At 39.8% G+C, this 19,556-nt stretch overlaps 1 long non-coding RNA gene across 1 annotated transcript in view; it reads right to left on the reverse strand.

Annotated features, from left to right (window-relative positions):
• The window catches only part of LOC116672781 (uncharacterized), a 78,599-nt gene that overhangs the window by 56,499 nt on the left and 2,544 nt on the right, over positions 1 to 19,556 (reverse strand). The window contains exon 2 of the long non-coding RNA XR_004327627.1: positions 19,279 to 19,335. This is a non-coding gene — a long non-coding RNA (uncharacterized LOC116672781). The remainder of the gene's footprint in view (positions 1 to 19,278; positions 19,336 to 19,556) is intronic.

Genomic DNA, 19,556 nt, shown 5'->3' on the forward strand with positions numbered 1-19,556 from the left:
TGTGTGTGTGTGTGTGTGTGTGTGTTCTATCAGAATCAGCTTTGTTATCAAAGCATGTAAACACATACAATAAATGTGACCATTTTGTTTCTCTCAATGAACTTCCACATTAATAAACATACAGCAGAAAAAGACGGTTGAACTCCAAGCCTTGATGCCCCTACCGCAAAGGACAGAGCACTGGCTACTACAGACTGAAAGAAGATTTCCAGGAGCTTAATGCACACACTGAAGGATCTGAGTCTCCTCATAAAAAACAGTCTGCCCTTTTCCTTCCTGAAGAGGGCTTCGGTGTTGTGAGTCCAGTCCAGGGGTCCCATTTATAAACGTGACGTAAGCACAAAACGGGGCTGAAAATGTGTGTACGGCACTTCCCACGTAAAAGGTTGTGATTTCTAAAAGCAAAACGTAATTGGAAAACGAGCAGTCCTCCACACAAACTGACTCATGTGTATGCACATTTCAGAGATAATGGGAACTGGCGACGCAGATGGTGAGGTGGTGAAGTGATGTCAGACTGCATAAAGTACATGTGGGAATAACAATTACTCTTAATATTTAGTATTGATGCCTCACGCATATTTTTTCAATTAAATCCAGCAGTGTTATTTACACTTTTACCGAGTGATAATTCTTCCATAAACACCTCCAACTCAAATCTTAAATCAAAATTTGTTCTTAATATTTAATTGGCGCTGTGTCACTTTGTCCGGTACGGAGCGCAGGAGGAGGAGATGGCCCGACTCCATGAAATACAGGACAGCATCAAATACCCTAGCAATAGATAACTGCAGAACACAGTGTAGCCTAAATATCTGTCTTTAATAGTGTGCATATATCATCAAATGTCCAAGTCTGGAAATATAGATGTTAAACTTGACGTTATTGGTCCGAACTTTAATACCGTTTGTGACAAAACCTGCATTAAAGAAAAGTGTGTTTGCCTATTAGACTTTCATCTTCAAATTGTATCTTGGGGTGGGGAGGGCGGGTAAGATGTCTACAATCACTCTAATTGTTGTAAACACATAAAATACTGCGGTGACCGCCGTGCGTAAAGCTGCATGACGGCACTGCAGAAGGACTAACCCCTAATGGAAGAATCGGGGGAGAAAAAGGCTTCAGGGACCATGATGATGACTGGCTAATATACTGATTTAACTTCCCTAAAATCTTCCCCTTTATCACTAAGGCTTGTTTGGATATAATATATTGTTGTTTAGTCTTATCATGTACAGTAGGTACGTACACTTTTAGTAAGGATCTTACGCACAATTTCATAAATGAGACCCCAGTGTTTTACAGACTGGACTTGTATGAGTCCACCTTCTTCACTTCCATTCTCTGGATGACAACCAGGACAGGGGTCTCCTGTTCCTCTGTTAGTCTACCACAAACTCATCGGTTTTGCTGGGATTATTGTTGTATGTTTCTCACTTAAAAATGTTAATCCGAATAATACATATAAATGTAATGATAACTTTTGTTTTACCAAAAATACAATTAATACCTTTTAATTAAGTCCTTCAAAGTCTTCACTACAAATGTTAAATTAGTTTTGGACCATAACCATAAGACATGGATTTAAACTGCAACATGATTTGTTGGCGGACGCAAACAAATGAGAGGCAGTAATTCTAGTTTTTTTTTTTTTTTTTAAAGCCTTTCTCCCCTATCATCTTTGTGAAATTACTGTAAAAATTGGAAATACAGAAAGATTAGAGAAGCAGACTGATAATGAGAGAGGGAGACAGAGACAGGGAGAAGGAGAAGAGGGTGGAGAGAAAAAAGCAGCACGAGAAAGACGAATGAGAATAGATATGAGGCAAAGTGAACACAGATAGAGATCGACAGTATGGAAGATACAAGCTGTTTGAAGGAGGTTTGTAAAGAGATATGAGGAGAAAGGACCAAGGGAAAAAAGATTGGGGGGGATTTGTAGGGATATAAAAGCTTCAGTATTCCATATAGATACACACACACACACACACACACACACACACGCACACGCACGCACGCACGCACCGAGAAAGAGACAAAAACTAATTATTTGGAGGATGCAAGGATCAAGAAGAGTTTTGCTTTACAGTGTCAGTGTTCGCAACCTGCTTAAATGCATATTCATATCTGTATGTGTATTTTTGTACATCTGTTTGCGCGTGTGGGTCTGTGTGTGAGAATATAGCAACGAAAGCGCCCTTTTCTCCTGATGCCATGGCTAACACGATCAGCACTCATTAAGAGCTCTCCACAGCTCAAGCACCTCACAGACAGAAACCCTCTCCAAAAGACAGCCCCCGAAACCCAGTAAACACACACGGATTCCTGCCTGTAAGCCTCTTCTCCAGTGTAAACAAACTGGCATCCACTTAAAGCACTGGCAAGGTTACGTATATAAAATGTAATTGACAAAAAATACATCAAATGGTTCCCCCTGTCCAAAAATGTCCTAAAAATCAAATTTCCTAAAAAAGTTTAATTTCTTCCTCATCATTCAGAACATGACTGAAAATGTATAGTTTACGATTTACATGTCATTGGTTATACAGTATTCAAGTATTCATGAGCATACATTAAGGTTTGCCTTTAAGAAGGAAATCTATCATTTAATCACCTTCTCAGAATTGACTTTTGTAGGTTTGTAACTATATCCGATTATATTGCCATTATTTATGTCACATACTATAAACCATTACTGCCCAAACCAGTCCACTGATAATCCTACACCATATTCCTTCAGGGAATATTGGTGTACCTTAAAATCCCCAATTCATGTTTTCACATACAGTACTTGAGCCTAGCCTCTGCTGATGGTGGAAGAAGCTAAAAAAAGACATCAGGAAAGGAGCAATGTAGATGCAATTTAGCTGCTTTTTCTCATCCTAATGCTAAAGTATGATCATAAGAGGTCATATGTGTAAATCGCATGTGTATAGACAAGCCTGATAATGCGCTATGACAAGCTAATCCGTTACACCTATGGACGTTACATCAGATGTAATGCTGTAATCTGCTGCGTGAAAGGAGGCGACGGAGTTCATCGGAAGTATACAATTTTCCTTGTCCGCGTCATGTTTCTTATTTGGCGTAGGAGGGGAAGTATTTAGATCCCCTGGGATACACTCAGGGATGAGAGCGGCCCGTAGCTTTCCCTTTGTAGCCCGTAATGGATTATTTCAGACAAACAAGCAATCGGGCTGCGTTACTGATGGATAGCAGCCATTGTCATGGTAAAGTCACTCCATTGCCTTCCCTGGGTCCCCTATTAATCTCAGTCAAGTCAATGGCGCCATTGTGCAAAGCTCCCCATTAAACCATACCACCTTGACAACAATGGGAATGTCAGTGCGGCACCTTCCAGGCTCTGCCCAGGAAGGAGAGAAAATGGAATGTTTTCCAAACAGATTACATGGATTAATTGGGGTATTTTTAAACCTGTAGAATGTACGGGAAAGAACAGATAAGTCGATTGTCCGTTTATCTCATTTGCAATTGTGTGAATGTTTATTTAACGGATGGTGGATTGTCTGCAGGTGCAGGTTAAAGGTGACTGAGCTCATTTCCTCAGTGAGAGTGAACCTGGCTGACCTGCTGGGTTAAACGACTTTAGCCTGGGACCCTGGGTCGAAAGATGGGGATGGAAGGAGACAGAGGAGAGGAAGATAGACTTTTAAGCGGAAAGAGGGACAACTTGAGGGAGAAAAGGCAAAAATGAAAGAGAAAGACAGGTATACTGAGAGACAGTCTGCTTTTGTCCACTCTTGCTTCACTGTGTGACAACATTTTTCTCTCAGGCTCTGGCACTCTCGTTTTCCTCATGCCTCATCTCCCATTCTTGTTCTCATTCTCTCCTTCCCTGTCTGTCAGTTTGTGAAGGCCCCACATCATTACTGTCAAAACTCACTCTACAGCACCAATACAAAAGCCACACACACACACACACACAATCTCACATATACAAGCACACACACTCATACTTGGCGCCCCCTCATGCATTAAAAGATGGAGACTTCTTTTCTCCGACTGGGTTCTGACACTCTTTTACTTTCCCACAGGACTACTGAGTGAGACAGACAAGCAGTGTGAACTCGGAAGAACTGGAGTCTTTGATTTTCCTGTCAGACATTTTTTTAGCCCCTTACCCCCCCCTCCAAAAAAAACCACACAGTTTGTCTCTATCTTCATCGGATTGTGCCATTGCCTACTGCAGATACAATCACAGTCGCAATCTGTGCAACTAGAGTCATACGCATCCCCGACCGCCACATGATCTCGGTGACCTTTGGCTCGCTTCGCAGCGTAGACACTTGTTTAAAAGACCATAACACAATCAGCTCAAATTTCTACTGAGGGATAATTATGGTGAAGGAGGGACAAGAGAGAATGAGAACATTCAAGATAATTTAACTGCAGGGTGCGATGAAAAGCTAAAACCTGAAGCCTCTTAGAGTCAGAGAGGCAGGTGATTAAACCCTGTCATCAAATCTCACACCTCCTTTTTCAAGACACGTGAAGCAGCTGGAGAGCCCTGATTACCATCGATGACACTCCACCACATCCATCTGATCCCCTTAAGGAGGTTGTTAAACCCAAATAGACTCCCCCGTTAAAACTGATGTCAAGTAAATAGTGGATCTTTTTTATCTATAGGTGATGGTACTGGATAAACATGAAAGTGAGCTTATTAAATCTGAAGGTGAACAAGTTAAAGGGTGCTCTAATCAGATCTGGCACTGACACTACCTCTCGCCAACTGATGGAGCTGCTCTGGTGTGACTGAAATGGGTGGCTTCACATTATAGCTAACTACTGTACATGTATCACCACTTTCACCTAAGCAGTACGTCTGAGTAATTGGAGACCAATGACGTTTTTACATTTTAGCCATTTAGATAAGCTCCTTGTATTGAGTGATTACACTTCAATCAATGTTAGCGTTTCTTGCTTCACCAGTAGTCAGAGTTGATGTATGAACAGTAACTGTTGCCATGGCAGAGCAGTTAGAAAGATGGGACAGACATTTATTTTCAAGCCTTGGGTTATTGGCTAAAGCCGGATGATGAAAGTGAAATAAGTTTCATTACAGTTATTTGCAAAATACAGGCAGAACATTGATTATGATGCATTCAACTGAAATGGAAAATGGTGCTTGCCCCGGTTGATTGCCTGTAACAAAAAGGACTTTGTGTTAAGGTGTTGACTTTAGTAGTATCTTTACATCAATATAGAAGAGATGTTTACGTATTTATAAATCATGACTGGTTCGGTGAGTAAAAGCCATCGTCACCTTTGTAAAAAAATAAAACAAAGGTGAAGATACACGGAGCAATGGCACTTTTGCACCACTGTAGAGAATGACGACATTCAGAGACACCCGCTGCAGCGATGTGCGGCCCCTAGAGCTCCAGCTCTAAGTGTCTCAGTCAGCTACAAACACAGCCCATAACTCTGCCTTGCTGATAGCAGGACTGGGGATTGTCTCTACTACCAGGGTTCACCCCCCCCCCCCCCCCCCCCCCCCCCCCCCCCTTTCTTTTTCCCCACCCGCCTCATCCCCCACAAATACCTTGTCCCACCGGAGTCGTAAATTACTCCAGTGGCACCCGCCAAGAGCAATGAAACGGCCACGTGAGAACTTACACACACATGCATGCCGGTACACTTGTTCAGACCCAGTCAAACATGTTAACACATATCTGAGTACAGACCAAGCACCCTAGACTGGAATACACAAACACCACCAAAATGTCCCTGATCATTAGTGCAGAATCCCCACTAATAAAGCAAGAGATGAAATGTGATGGGACGAATGTTATTGGGGGGGTTGTTAATCTAGTAGCTGACTGTGTTATTACTGCTTTAAAAGGAAAAGCCTGTCGATAGGGTGGAGATATGGGAATGGAAGGTGGGGACTATGACAGACACACTGATAAATGAAGAAAGTGAGGGAGAAGCTCATTAGGTTACAGTGGTTGAGGGAATAGTCAGTAAAAAGTGAAAAGATGAACACGGGAGAGCGAGGAAAGAAAGAGAAAAATAGATGAGAGTGAAGACTGAGGAAGAAAAGGAGAAAAGTGAAGAAAGGATGAGAATATGGGAGGAAGGGAATTGGGGAATGTTTTGAAATGTGGAAATAGAGTTACAGTACTGTTATTGCAATCCTTTTCTTTCACATAAACTTGTCTTGATGTCAGAATACCACAGTGTGCAACTATTTGAAGTTTTACCCAGTCCATGCTCATTTCGATGAGGCATCTGGTTGTTGGTGTTTTTTTTATTCTGTCAAGCTTTATTCACAGTGGCAGCAGTCTTTTTCTCTCGCTGTTTTTTACCGCTCCTGTCTGTGAGTCATACAGGACGGGTGAAAATCAGCTGTGGAGTCACTTCAGTGTCGGACGAGGGTAAAACAGCCGTATCCTTTAACAGGTATTACTTTGCACATCACTCTTGCTTCAGTGCCAATGAATGGAAATAAACCATCTTGCTGAATTGCACTAAGCTCGTCATCTACTTATTAGCAGCAGCAAGGTAGTACGGTGGCCCTGAAGTGCAAATCACAACAGCAAATAGAAAAACACAACAGCAAATCTTAAAACACAACAGCAAATAAGAAACTAAGACAGCAAATAAGAAAACCCAACAGCAAATAGGAAAACAAAACAGCATATAGGAAAACAAAACAGCAAATAGGAAAACACTTCAACATTTCATTAAACACAACAGCATTAACTTCTTCTCTAAAGGTAGGGCCCATCTAGCAGAGGATGGACCCTCCTGATTGGACAGGTGGATTGTCTGTCTTATAACAGGAAGGAGAGGTGAAAAACACAGAAAAACGCCTATTTTAAACCAATTACCAATTTTGGCACCAAAAAAAGGGATGCAGTCTAGCAAGCTAGTGAGAGAGTCATTTCATTTCCTGTTAAAAGACTGACAAACAGTTTGTCTGTCCAATCTCAAGGGTCCATCCTCTGCTAGATAGGCCCTACCTTTTCCGGTAGAAGTTAATGGCGTTGTGTTTAATGATTTGTTGAAGTGTTTTCATATCTGCTGTTGTGTTTTCTTGTTTGTTGTTGAGTTTTCCTATTTGCCATTTTGTTTTCCTATTCGCTGTTGTGCTTTATGATTTGTTTAAGTGTTTTCCTATTTGCTGTCGTGTTTTCCTATTTTCTGTCGTGTTTTCTTATTTGCTGTAGTATTTTCCTATTTGCCGTTGTGCTTTATGATTTGTTGAAGTGTTTTCCTATTTGCCGTTTTGTTTTCCTTTTTTCCGTTTTGGGATTTGCTGTTGCGTTTTTCTATTTGCTGTTGTGATTTAAACTTCAAGGCCACCGTACAGTAGAGACTGAGTGTCTTTTTTTTTTACCCAAAAGGTGAAGATATAATGTATTACAGTAAAACAAAGATTTGGTCATTTAAACAGAAGTTTAAAAATTAGGATGTTTATGACTAGATAGGCTCTATGTATATGGCTAGATTGAGCCAAGGGGGGTCTTTATTTTTTAATGAAAGACTTGTCTTATTTACTATAAACTGTAATGTGTTTTTTTGACAGCATAATAAAATCTACAGGCCTTCACCAAGGACAAAAATGTTTCTCTGCACATCACATTCTTAATCATCCCACTGCTCATTGCCCTGAGAGACTTAGTGACTTTCCTCTTTCTAAAATGTCTGACAATAGCCATTTACCAATTAATAATTCCGGTTCACTGCACTTCCAATGACAGAGAAAGACGATTTTCCATCATACATTATACTGTAGGTGTTTATTATTACTATTATCAGATCCTACCCCTATTTTTATGTGGTTAATCCATGTATACCAGTTTTATTACTTAAAATATAAACAATTGTATGTATGACATTGTTGTAAACAACATTAGTCATGATACATTCACACACTCACAATCTGTGGCTTATATATTTTTTTCTGTTTGATGCTATATTAGTTTTTATTGGCCTATGATCAAATATATTTGCAGGTATAAGTGAAATTAAATAAGTAAATTTTTAACAACCTGCATCCCATAAAGCTTAGTTGAGATTGAAATCTACCTTGAAATATAGCTTGTGGCAGTCTGAGCCGCGTCCTTTCTTGTCCAATATGTTTATTGGTGATACCTGACTGCCTTGAGCACTTTTATAATGAATGATTAAGCTTGCCAGAAAATATCTAAGTCTCAATTACTTTAATAGCTTTTCCTGCAGAATAAAAAACGATTGCAATGTAACATCACCAAGGTGTGCACACACTGTAGACACACTGGTCAAAGTGTCAGGTCTGATATTCAGTTTTACAGTTACATCATTGTCTGGTCTAACTTTACATAATTCCCAAAGAGGTTGCAGATGATCTATTAAAAGCGTTCCCATGAATGCCCTAGAGGAGAGACTGGTACAAAATGCCCATTTGTAAAATCCATTATATCAAGACTACAAAGAAGCAGATTTCTTTGAGTCATGTGCCCATTCAGAAAAAGTTTGAACACATAGGGCAACATGTCGTATTAACTACTTTGTTTGAAGTATACTGAACCCCTCAAGGATATTTTAAACACAGATCTGGCAACAAAGTTGCTCTGAATTCTTCTTCTCTTAGGATACAGAAGAAGTAAGAAGGGTTGCAGAGATTTCAGCAGCAACCTTGAACAAGACCATCTTTTGCTGACAAGCCAACTTCCCTCACTCACCTCACTCCTCTTAGTCAATTCCTATTGACAATATAGTTCCTGTCTATTCTCAACAAACTTCAGCTAGCAAAATAAAGAGTGATAATAAATGTGTCAACTAATGATAATCCCAACAAAACAGTAAACAAACACTGTCTATTGCTATGCCTTTTTCTGTTGTTGTTATTATAGTATACTATTGTTTGCTGTTTTAAAAATGTCTTATGTATCCCAGTATGATGTCCTTGAGTGCCGGGAAAGGTGCCTTTAAATAAAATATATTCTTCTGCTTCTAGTTTTTGCAGGTCAACTTGTTACGCACTGAGGCTACTGTATGTGCTGCTTGCAAGTCCTCAGAGTACAAAGCACTGTTGCAACCACACTAAATCTAATATCATCAGTGTGTTCTGAATGCCTGCCAAGAACCACGGATAGACGGCACTGAGGCAGGATAAAACCTATTAACCCATGTTTATTTCCTAATTCATTATTTGATTCCCAACGTGACTCAAAACTAATTTCCATTTCTTGTAGAACAACAATTTATCTCCAAAATAACAAACTCTATTAAGATATCGCTGTGAGAGCCATTTTTCTCCCCTAAACATCCGCTATGGAAAATAATATCTGAAGCTGCAGTGGCCATTGATCCAAATGATGCTGGAATTTCAATCTGTCACATCTCACAGAACAGAAAATAATCACAAAAACAGATCAACATCATTAGCCAATAATAGCATGCGGGCTGGAGTTTAAAGTTCTCAAGACAGTACTTACTTGACTAAGACCCTGTTTATACTTTGTTTTTAAATATGTCTTGGGCAATCAGATCACAAGGGGACAGCACTAAATACAAGTGACCACCAAGACACATTGTGATCCTATCACTCAAAATCACTTGCCCAGGGGGTCTGGACCACATATCTTTTGTAGTGTAAACGCTAATGTGTCCTAATGCTTTCCTGACAATGTCATCAATGCAGGACTTGGTGGTTGCTTTGGTGACAGTGCGTCAACGCTCAATAAATTGCCCATTTTACGACAGGTTGTACAAAGTGTTGCGTGACCGTCCACAGTTTTGCCCTATGGAAGGAGAGGTGTTGGATTCTGCTGAAAGCACCATCTCCAGCTGTACCGACACAACAGTTAATGTGGCTGGTGAGAGCGGGGACCAAATACCAAAAGCGGAAGTCAGGTGGGCGGAAACAAAATCTGAACCCAGGTGGGTAGCTGGAGATGCATTTTAGACACAGCTGTGAACGGCAATGCGTCTCGGCCTTCCACTTGTGTTGCAATCGCACAAACACACAGAACTGGTGTGAACTCCAACATGTGTATGCTGCCTGTGGATAAAGCAAACTGATGGTCTCCATAAAGAAAAAAGACAGTAGCCATAAAGCAATGCTAAAATGGAGAGGTACAGAATCAAATTCAGTAGTATTTTTTTTTAATTGGTATATACTGGAAGCAATGAATGAATATAAAATCATAAGCGCCTGTAAGATTTACCTGGTCTTGGTTGCAATGGTGTATAAAAAGAGTCTTAAAAGAGAGGGTTCAGGGAAAGTGTTATAATTCTATTTTATATTATTCAACTGAATCCACAGTACCTTCCTAATCTGCTTTGTTTTACCACCCTCACTGTTCTCTTTCCATTATGCAAGCTCACTCTATGATCTCCAACAGTGAAAGGTTGCTTTATCTTATAACAACAGAGAGACAGACGATCAGAGACTTAGTACACCTCAGAGAAATCCGGAAGAGAATGGAAAGGTAGAGGAAAAGAGAAGGAGAGTAGGGAAAAAAATGTCAGTTCTTGAAGAAGGGAAGAAACAGAGTATGATATACACCTGTCCCATAACACCATACTGAGCCTTTTTACCAAGGGCTACAGCATTAGAAGAACATTGGAGCTCTAGTATGCTGTACATTTATCTGAAGAGTTCTCAAAAAATGTATTCACAGTGAACAATACTGCAACATAATATAAATGTTGAAATTGCAAAGAACCTTGTTAGTGTAGCCTTATCAAAGAGAACATTGTTATAATGCATCAACTATAGGGTCACAGCCTTAAGGTCGTAGTATGCTTAGTGTGCTATGTCTTTACATGGAAAAAAAAAGCAGACCTGGAGAGTAAGGTTATACTTCTCTGTGGGTTAATCATTACAAGGGGCCCTCTTCTATCCCTTCAAAGGCCTCTATGTTAATCTATAAATATTATTGCCACTTTACACAGAGGCCTTCTGAATTGCTTCTGCTTTATCACCTGATCAAAATATTAACATATTACAGATACGTACTATAATCTTTATCCTAAACCTAACCACTCGATTGGGTGCCATAATGTAACCAATCAGCGCCGCATGCTGCTCACTTCTGGCTTAACTCCAGTTCCTTAAAAAGACCGTCATCTGGCGGTGTCTGTACCCAGCTCGCAATCACAAGTGACGCTGCTAGCCGCTCCCGGAGCTCTGGAGTGATTAATATAACCAGCAACTGTCGCTCAGATTTGTTTTTTTTTAATTGTTCCATATTCACGTTACAGCGCTTTACTTAATTTAAAATACTTCTATTTTAGGTATATAATATATGGTCTATTGGTGAAGAAGCATTGATTGCTGTGAGGGGGGGATATATTTCGGAACAACATTTTAGTTGGTGCTGTTGGTCACGATTACCCCGCCCCCCAGCCTCTGACGTAAGAAAGACTTTGTTCAAGACCGGTTCAAGACCAGCAAAGAGTCGGTGCCGCTCTGGAACCAGTTTTTCTGGCAGAGAGACAGTTCTTTGGCTGTTGAAACTCAAAGAACTTGTTTGGAATTAGACACCGGCTCCGAACCGGCTCTTAAAATGCCTTGGTGAAAACAGGATAACAGAGAGAGACTTACAGAAGCAGAGATAGATAGAGAAACTAAGGGCTAAGGATTTTTCAAAGCAGAAGACAGCGAGATTGCCCTTGCAGTAGAACCACCTTATCAATTTGATTAAAGTGTGAAAAGACACTTAAGATCTCAATTGCCAGCACATTAGTAGTCTACTCAGCCCCCTGCCGTTGAATCCAATGGCTAATGTTTGGGGTAGCGGTGGAGTTTAAAAAGATTATTTGATTTCACTTAGATATGCCCCTGCATGTGAAATCAAATAGCGATTGGATAATGTGTGACCTATATATAAAAGGGCTTCATTTGAAACATTGATTTGCATTTCCAATGTTTTTGCCAAGCCAGATACACAACAGTTAGCTCCACAATATATGTAAACACATTCAAATGATAAGCCCTATTAGATGACAAAGATTACAATATTTCTTCTCAGCCACTCATGTAACTTAAACTTTTAAGAGCCTTTCGAAAACAGTTTTAAAAGACGAAGCTATGATGTAAATATATATGAGATAAAGTTTTCTTATTTCCCTCTGATCTTGGTCAAAGAGTGCAGCAGCAGGCAAAAAGCAAGTTCCGAGGGGGGTAATTGGAATGCATTGAAGTCTATGAGAGCTGCGGTAAAATTAGCGATTTGCGGTATGATCTAGAATATGAAAGCTGTTTAAAGTGCTGTAAATTGACATTAGATGTTAGATGTCTGTTATATTTACAATATGGCTTTGCATAATATTATGGTAAAAATACCTGAAATTAGAAGGTTAGGGGCGGGTTGGCACCTAATAGTCATGTGTCCTGCTTGCTTTAGCTAGCTATTCATTGTGTCATACCACAAAACAGGGTCGTGGTTAATCTTCTTTACTTTTTGAACTTTCAGATAACGTCAACGAAGGTGTGAATAGAATATTGATCGATCCAGATTCTCTTCAAGTGCTTTGAATCAAATGACTGACGGCAGTTTAGAGCATTTACGTCGACAGAAAACATGATGATCAGTGTGCTGTCATCTCTTTTAAAAGAAGTCACATAACAGGACAGCAAAGTAGCTAGAAGTCCTATATACATTGCATCAGTTGTATTTTTGTTAGATGCAACAATGCCTACATGTGTTATCCCTGTCAAACAAAGTGAAAATAATTCTGTTAACAGTAACAACAGTAAAAGAATTTTTGGCTCCAGACAAAAATGCCAGTGACTAGTCTGGTAAAGTATTCACCTAAAGAGTTACAGTGGTGTGAAAAAGTGTTTGCCCCCTTCCTCATTTCCTGTTCCTTTGCATGTTTGTCAAACTTAAGTGTTTCGGAACATTAAACCAATTTAAACAATAGTCAAGGACAACACAAGTAAACACAAAATGCAATTTGTAAATGAAGGTGTTTATTATTAAAGGTGAAAAAAAATCCAAACCATCATGGCTCTGTGTGAAAAAGTGATTGCCCCCTAAACCTAATAACTGGTTGGGCCACCCTTAGCAGCAACAACTGCAACCAAGCGTTTGCGATAACGTGCAATGAGGCTTTTACAGCGTCCTGGAGGAATTTTGGCCCACTCATCTTTGCAGAATTGTCCTAATTCAGTTACATTCAGAGGGTTTTCGAGCATGAACGGCCTTTTTAAGGTCATACCACAACATCTCAATAGGATTCAGGTCAGGACTTTGGCTAGGCCACTCCAAAGTCTTCATTTTGTTTTTCTTCAGCCATCGGTGGTGGACTTGCTGGTGTGTTTAGGATCATTGTCCTGCTGCAGAACCCAGTTGTTTCAGCTTGAGTACACAACAGATGGTCGGAACATTCTCCTTCAGGATCTTGGTAGCAGCAGAATTCATAGTTCCTTTTATCACGGCAAGTCTTCCAGGTCCTGAAGCAGCAAAACAGCCCCAGACCATCACAATACCACACCATATTTTACTGTTGGTATAATGTTCTTTTTATGAAATGCAGTGTTCCTTCTACGCAGATATACTTGGACACACACCTTCCAAAGAGTTCCACTTTGTCTCATCGGTCCACAGAATGTTGTCCAAAAAGTCTTGGGGATCATCAAGTGTTCTGGAGAAATTGAGAAGAGTTTGATGTTCTTTTTGCTCAGCCGTGGTTTCTCCTTGGAACTCTGCCATGCAGGCCATTTTGCCCAGTTTTCCTGATGGTGGAGGCATGAACGCTGACCTTAACTGAGGCAAGTGAGGCTGCAGTTCTTGGACGTTGTTGTGGGTCTTTTGTGACCTCTGGATGAGTAGGCGCTGCGCTCTTGGGGTAATTTTGGGCAGCCAGCCACTCCTGGGAAGGTTCACCACTGTTCCATGTCTTCGCCATTTGTGGATAATGGCTCTCACTGTGGTGCTGGATTCCCAAAGCTTTGGAAATGGCTTTATAACCTTTCCAGACTGAAGATCTCAATTACTTTCTTTCTCAATTGTTCCTGAATTTCTTTGGGTCTCGGCATGATGTGTAGCTTTTAAGGATCTTCTGGTGGACCTTACTGTGTCAAGCCGCTCCTATTTAAGTGATGCCTGATTTGTGAACAGGTGTGGCAATAATCAGGCCTGGGTGGGCTAGAGAAATTAAACTCAGGTGGGACAACACAGTTATAGTATTTTTTAACAAGGGGGGCAATCACTTTTTCACACGGGCCATGATGGCTTTGGATTTTTTTTCACCTTTATAATAACACCTTCATTTACAAATTGCATTTTGTGTTTATTGTGTTGTCCTTGACTATTGTTTAAATTGGTTTGATGTTCCAAAACACTTAAGTGTGACAAAAAATGCAAAGGAACAGGAAATGAGGAAGGGGGCAAACACTTTTTCACACCACTGTAGGTAGATTAAGAATGCAATGTTATGTTATTCATCCATAATCTATACCTTTTTGTCTTTTAAATCTAAAAGTATATGACAAGTATACATTTCAGTAACTTAGTTATTTTTTAAAATCGTTTATTATGGTTTAAAAGCAGAGACAAATGTTACCAATTTATGTACAGTAAATGGCTGTTCTTAATTAAGTATACATTTATTGTATTATTGCACACACAAAGGCGTATACGATAAGTTAACAACTATACAATAAAATGACAATAACAAAAGCAAGTACAATAATTTTAGTTGCATCAATGCACATAGTGAATGAGGTTATAGTGAAATGCACTTACTCGGGTGTTAAAATCATATATTCAACTTAATGCCATTTGAAGCCCAGTCACAATTTGACAACTAACCCAGTTTAAGCACAACCATTAACAGGACTTGAATAAATACTTGTGCAAGTCTGAATAGATTAAAAAGGCAATTAAGCAGGCTTTAAGGTGCAGGCTACTCTGCGGAGCCTCCTGCTCTCCCTGCACGCCGTGTCGATTTCCTCATCTCTCATCGGAGTATGCAGGTTGTGCAAGGAAGTTTACGCTCAGCTGCCACTCCTGAAGAGTCTGGCACCTGGCCCACCTTCTTTATCTGGATACCCGAACCAAGGTAGAAGATGTAGATTTAGGGTCTCTTTAGATAAATGAGGAATTGCGTGAGGATGTACAGGACGTGCATAGGTGTAAACTGAGCCAAGTCATTAAGAACAGGTTCTTATTTACAATGGCGGCGTGTGATGTATTAAATTAACTCAAGCCACAAAGTTCAGTAGTTTCTAATCTACAATGCATGCAAGTAACATTACAGACAACGAGATAACCTAAAACCAAACTCAATGTTATTGACGTAATTATTACATCAGATCTACACAATATATATAATAAAGTCATATAGTACACTGTCTAAAATATATTTATAATTCTGCCTAAATGTAGTAATATATTAATTCTTGTTTAAAAATAATGGACTTTGACAGTAGTCGTTTTTAAAACCAGAATAATTACACTAACGCTAACTGTTAGCTAGTTTTCCTCAAACCTTGCATTACATTAGTTAATTTTATAAACTTGGAAAGGTTGAATCATGCTAAACTGCTCTATGACATCGGCTAAAATGTGACTACATTGAAGGTTTTTTAAAGAAATTCAGACGTTAAAGTTATTACCTCAGTAAGGAGCTGATGAAACAATGCTTCTCTATGGTGACACGGGTAGTAGCACGTTGTTTGGAACTATTTGGGGTCTCCATGAGCTGCCATTACTGGAAAAAAAAACTTGCTCGATGAAATGAACGGAGATGACGAAACTCTCTCTTCAAGGGCTGTGGTGAAAACCAAAGGTAAAATGTAAACAGGCCTGGTAAAATAAATGCATCTCCTTTTTAAAGACAGGAGAGATTCTATGAACCTTACAATAAACAAAAAACAAGCCAAATTCCTTTCATTTCTGCGCCAGCGTGCTCATGCTGTACAATATACACACAGAATCATTGGATTTGCACTCTTGAGTCGCATACCGCAGTGCCTCTCATCCAGCAGTCAAAACCTCATTAAACTCCTACCTCTTTGACGTGAGTAAGGGACTGTCTAAAGCCAGTGAAGAGGCAATTGGATTTGATCTGTCACTTTTCCATAAATACGTTCATTCGAGGCCTGTGGATTGCTTCAGCTGTGGTGCTCATCACATTCAATTCTTTAGCCCTGGATCCATTTTTCAAGGAACTTATTAGTGAACCAAAATAGCGAATAGGAGGTTTTGAGTGCAGATCACATGGTTAAAAGGTAAGGCGGTCGCTTGCTAGGGTTTTATCACCATGGAAGCACACTGTGAACATGCATGCACACGAGCACGCACAAGCTGTCCGACGGAAGGGGAAAAATTAGGATGTAGGGAGCAGTTCCTGAGGTAGTTTGGGAGGTTTTTAAATATCTAATATTGGTTTCTTGCTATATCAAAAACACACACTTCCTAGTCTCATAGCGAGACTAATCATTACTAACATAGCAGCATATCCAGCCAATAAAGATGACTCACATCACCAAGGGAACAGAGCAGAACTTCATGCCATTTCTTTTTTTTTTTTTTTTTTTGCACTCACAGCCTCTTACTCCACAGGTCTGTCTCACCAATTCCTCTCATCCTCACCTCCATTTCACATCTTTTCATTACCTCTACCTGCTTTTCTACCCATCAGTACCTCTCTCCCCTTTATCTCACATCATCAAGCTCATATTCTTTTTCCTCATCTAAGTAAACTGATTGGGATGCTCTCAAAAAAGGGTTACGGAGTCTGTTCAGCAATCACAGACAAGATGCCAGCAAGCACTGAGGGGCTGGGAAAACACATTTCTACATGCACCCATACACATATACATAGGCACATATCTACGCACAGGCACTAATATACTGATGGCTGGCCTAGGGCAAGGGTAAGACGGGTCAAGTGCATTTACAGCTTTCAGTTTTTATTGGTGTTTTTGATGGCCTACGCTTTTTGTGTTCACAAACTCGAACACCTCATCACCTAGCCCATTACGGAAGCAACCACCAAGGACAGAAAGGCAGGGCTTGGGCAAGCAGAGAGAAGGTGTTTAAAAGAAGGATACATTCATAAATACAGTAATGTTGTGCCACTGGTGGTCATTTACCAAGATAGATCACACATATTCACACAAAAAAGCGATTAAAGGAAAGGAACACAGGGTTTCAAGGAGCAAGAGTATGAAGTAATTTCACTGAAATGTCCCCACAGGACAGAAGAAGGCGTAAAGTTGGTTGGTAGTTTGTATGTTTTATGTTTTTATCTTTGTTTGTGTGTGGCCATTTGCATTTCTGCATGTGAATGTGTGTCCTTTTGCCTGTGTGTGGTGCACATATGTGGGTGTGTGGCTGGCAAGTGGTTATGTAAGGCACTAATTGTCATGCAGTGTGCAGGGTGCAGACACTAAGCACAGACATGACGTTTTCTCCAAGCCTAGAGCAATGAATATTAAAAATAATTAAGAATAACATACCCACAGATCCAAGGAAGAGAATGTCAACATCAAAACACTTTCTGTTCACATAGATGTACTAATTTCTACATGTAGAAGTACATATAGTTTATCTGGCATATACTATGTACTTTTGAGTGTCAGCTATGTCTTCATGCGTTTCTTTGTACCTACTTGTGTCTTTGCCTGCATGTTTCTGATTTCAAAGAACATCAGAGGACAAAGCTAAAGATCGTTGTAAACCACATTGACTTAAAACCTTTGAGACACAGATCCAGATATTTGAATTAATAAACGTATGCCGCAACTAAACAGGGTTTCATGTGGTTCCAAGAACGTGCAAATGGTCCTTACATACAGTATGCATGTAATATTCAGGGGCTCAGAATTAAATTAGTTTGATGCTCAATTGGCTTAACTACTACATATTGATGACTTGTGTTGTGTTCTTTAAAAAAAAGAAGAAGATTTGTTGTCTGTTGGGTTATTCTACGATTTAATAGATGAAGTAACTCGGTTGAAATCTTAAGATTTTTTACGCTTTGAGTTCATAGTCAGCTTCTGTCATATCAGAGAATAATTTAAGAAGGGAGATGTTTAAATATGGATGAAAATATATCAAAGAGCATAAGGATTTTGATTCAGCATTAGTCAAAAATAAATGTTGTAATTAATTTTGTATGAGAAGTTTCTTAAGCAATTTGCAGCCCGCGTTAGGTAAGACTTTGAAGACCCACCACAATCATGAGCATTCATGTGCCACACCTTTATTTTGTCTGCCCTCTCTTGAACCCCTGCAATCCAATTATTTAGAGAAATAAGGTTCGTCTTATCAAGGCATAATCCTTTGAATCCTTTAATTCATTTTACACTTACTGCTGCTGTCTCTAACCCCATGCCAAACTTGAAACATTTTGTGTGGCCAAGCCTTTAAATGTCTAATACACTTAAAATTAAAAATATTATGTATTTATCAAATGTCGAATTACTGTCTTACATCAATAATAAGGGCTAATGTAATCAAAAAAATTCTACACTCTCCAGGAATGTGTACAACCACTGTCCCTTTGCCCTTTATGGCTGAATGTCCTTCTGGAACAATGGTAAATGAAAGCTGGCGGGCCCTCGCACTCAGCGCACGTCAAAGGTGCCGGCGGGTCCCAGTCGATGCGTCCGTGTATTTCTTCGACCATTAAACACTTCACGCAAGATTTAGACTAAATTCCCTTCGTGTAAAATCAATAATTACTATTATTACCTCCATTATTACCATGTGTTACCGCTGCCATCTTATTATTAGAATTTTAAGAAAGCTTGCCAAGCTCCCATCCAACAAGAGATGACATTGTCTTCAGAGTTGAGTTTAGTAGAATTTCAGTTTTTTCCCCTCTCTTCTTTCTTTGTGCACTTTGAACATGATGTAAGTTATTTATTCCTACATAAGTGCTTTATGCAGCAGTTACGATGGTTTACATGTTTACCCTAAACAAGATATATGACCATTTTGTTCTTAATTGGTTTATTAATGGCTTTCATTGATCAGCGCTGCTTTAGGACACACTGCCATTGATACCGCGGTAGAGACATGAGGACATTCTGAGTAAAACGTGCAGAAACATGTTTTTCTGTAATAGGAATCACATATACCACATTGCTGCGGAACAACCTCCACAGTCAGCTGCAGTGTTGTACATTTCTTAAATGTGTTTTTCCTGCCCTCCAGACAACCATTAACCTCCTACACGCTCGGGGCACTGGTAAAGAAATGTAAAGACCGACTCTTTGACAGTGTGACATAGAGCATGTTTCGAAAAAAGTTACATGTCAACATTTCTTTTTCTGTCTCTTGTTCTATGTCTGTAACTCACCCGGGCGAAGGTCTTGAATGGGACAATAACATGCCAGAGTAGTGTGTAATCAGAGCCCTGCAAGAAAGAGAGGAAAAAACAGGGTGATTGGTGCAACATTCAGGCAATTGCTCAAGTCTGAGGCTCCCTGACACCAGAGGGGCTCACTGTATAAATTTAAGCCACATTAGGAGTGGCGATGGCCAGGGAAGAACAACTGGACTCTCTGGCTTTTCCTGGCAACCCAGCTGGCTTAATGTGATTAATTTGTCTTTGGTATGCTGCATTACTACTTTCCA

The sequence above is a fragment of the Etheostoma spectabile genome, chromosome 23 (genome assembly GCF_008692095.1).
Source record: "Etheostoma spectabile isolate EspeVRDwgs_2016 chromosome 23, UIUC_Espe_1.0, whole genome shotgun sequence".
Taxonomy (NCBI): Eukaryota; Metazoa; Chordata; class Actinopteri; order Perciformes; family Percidae; genus Etheostoma; species Etheostoma spectabile.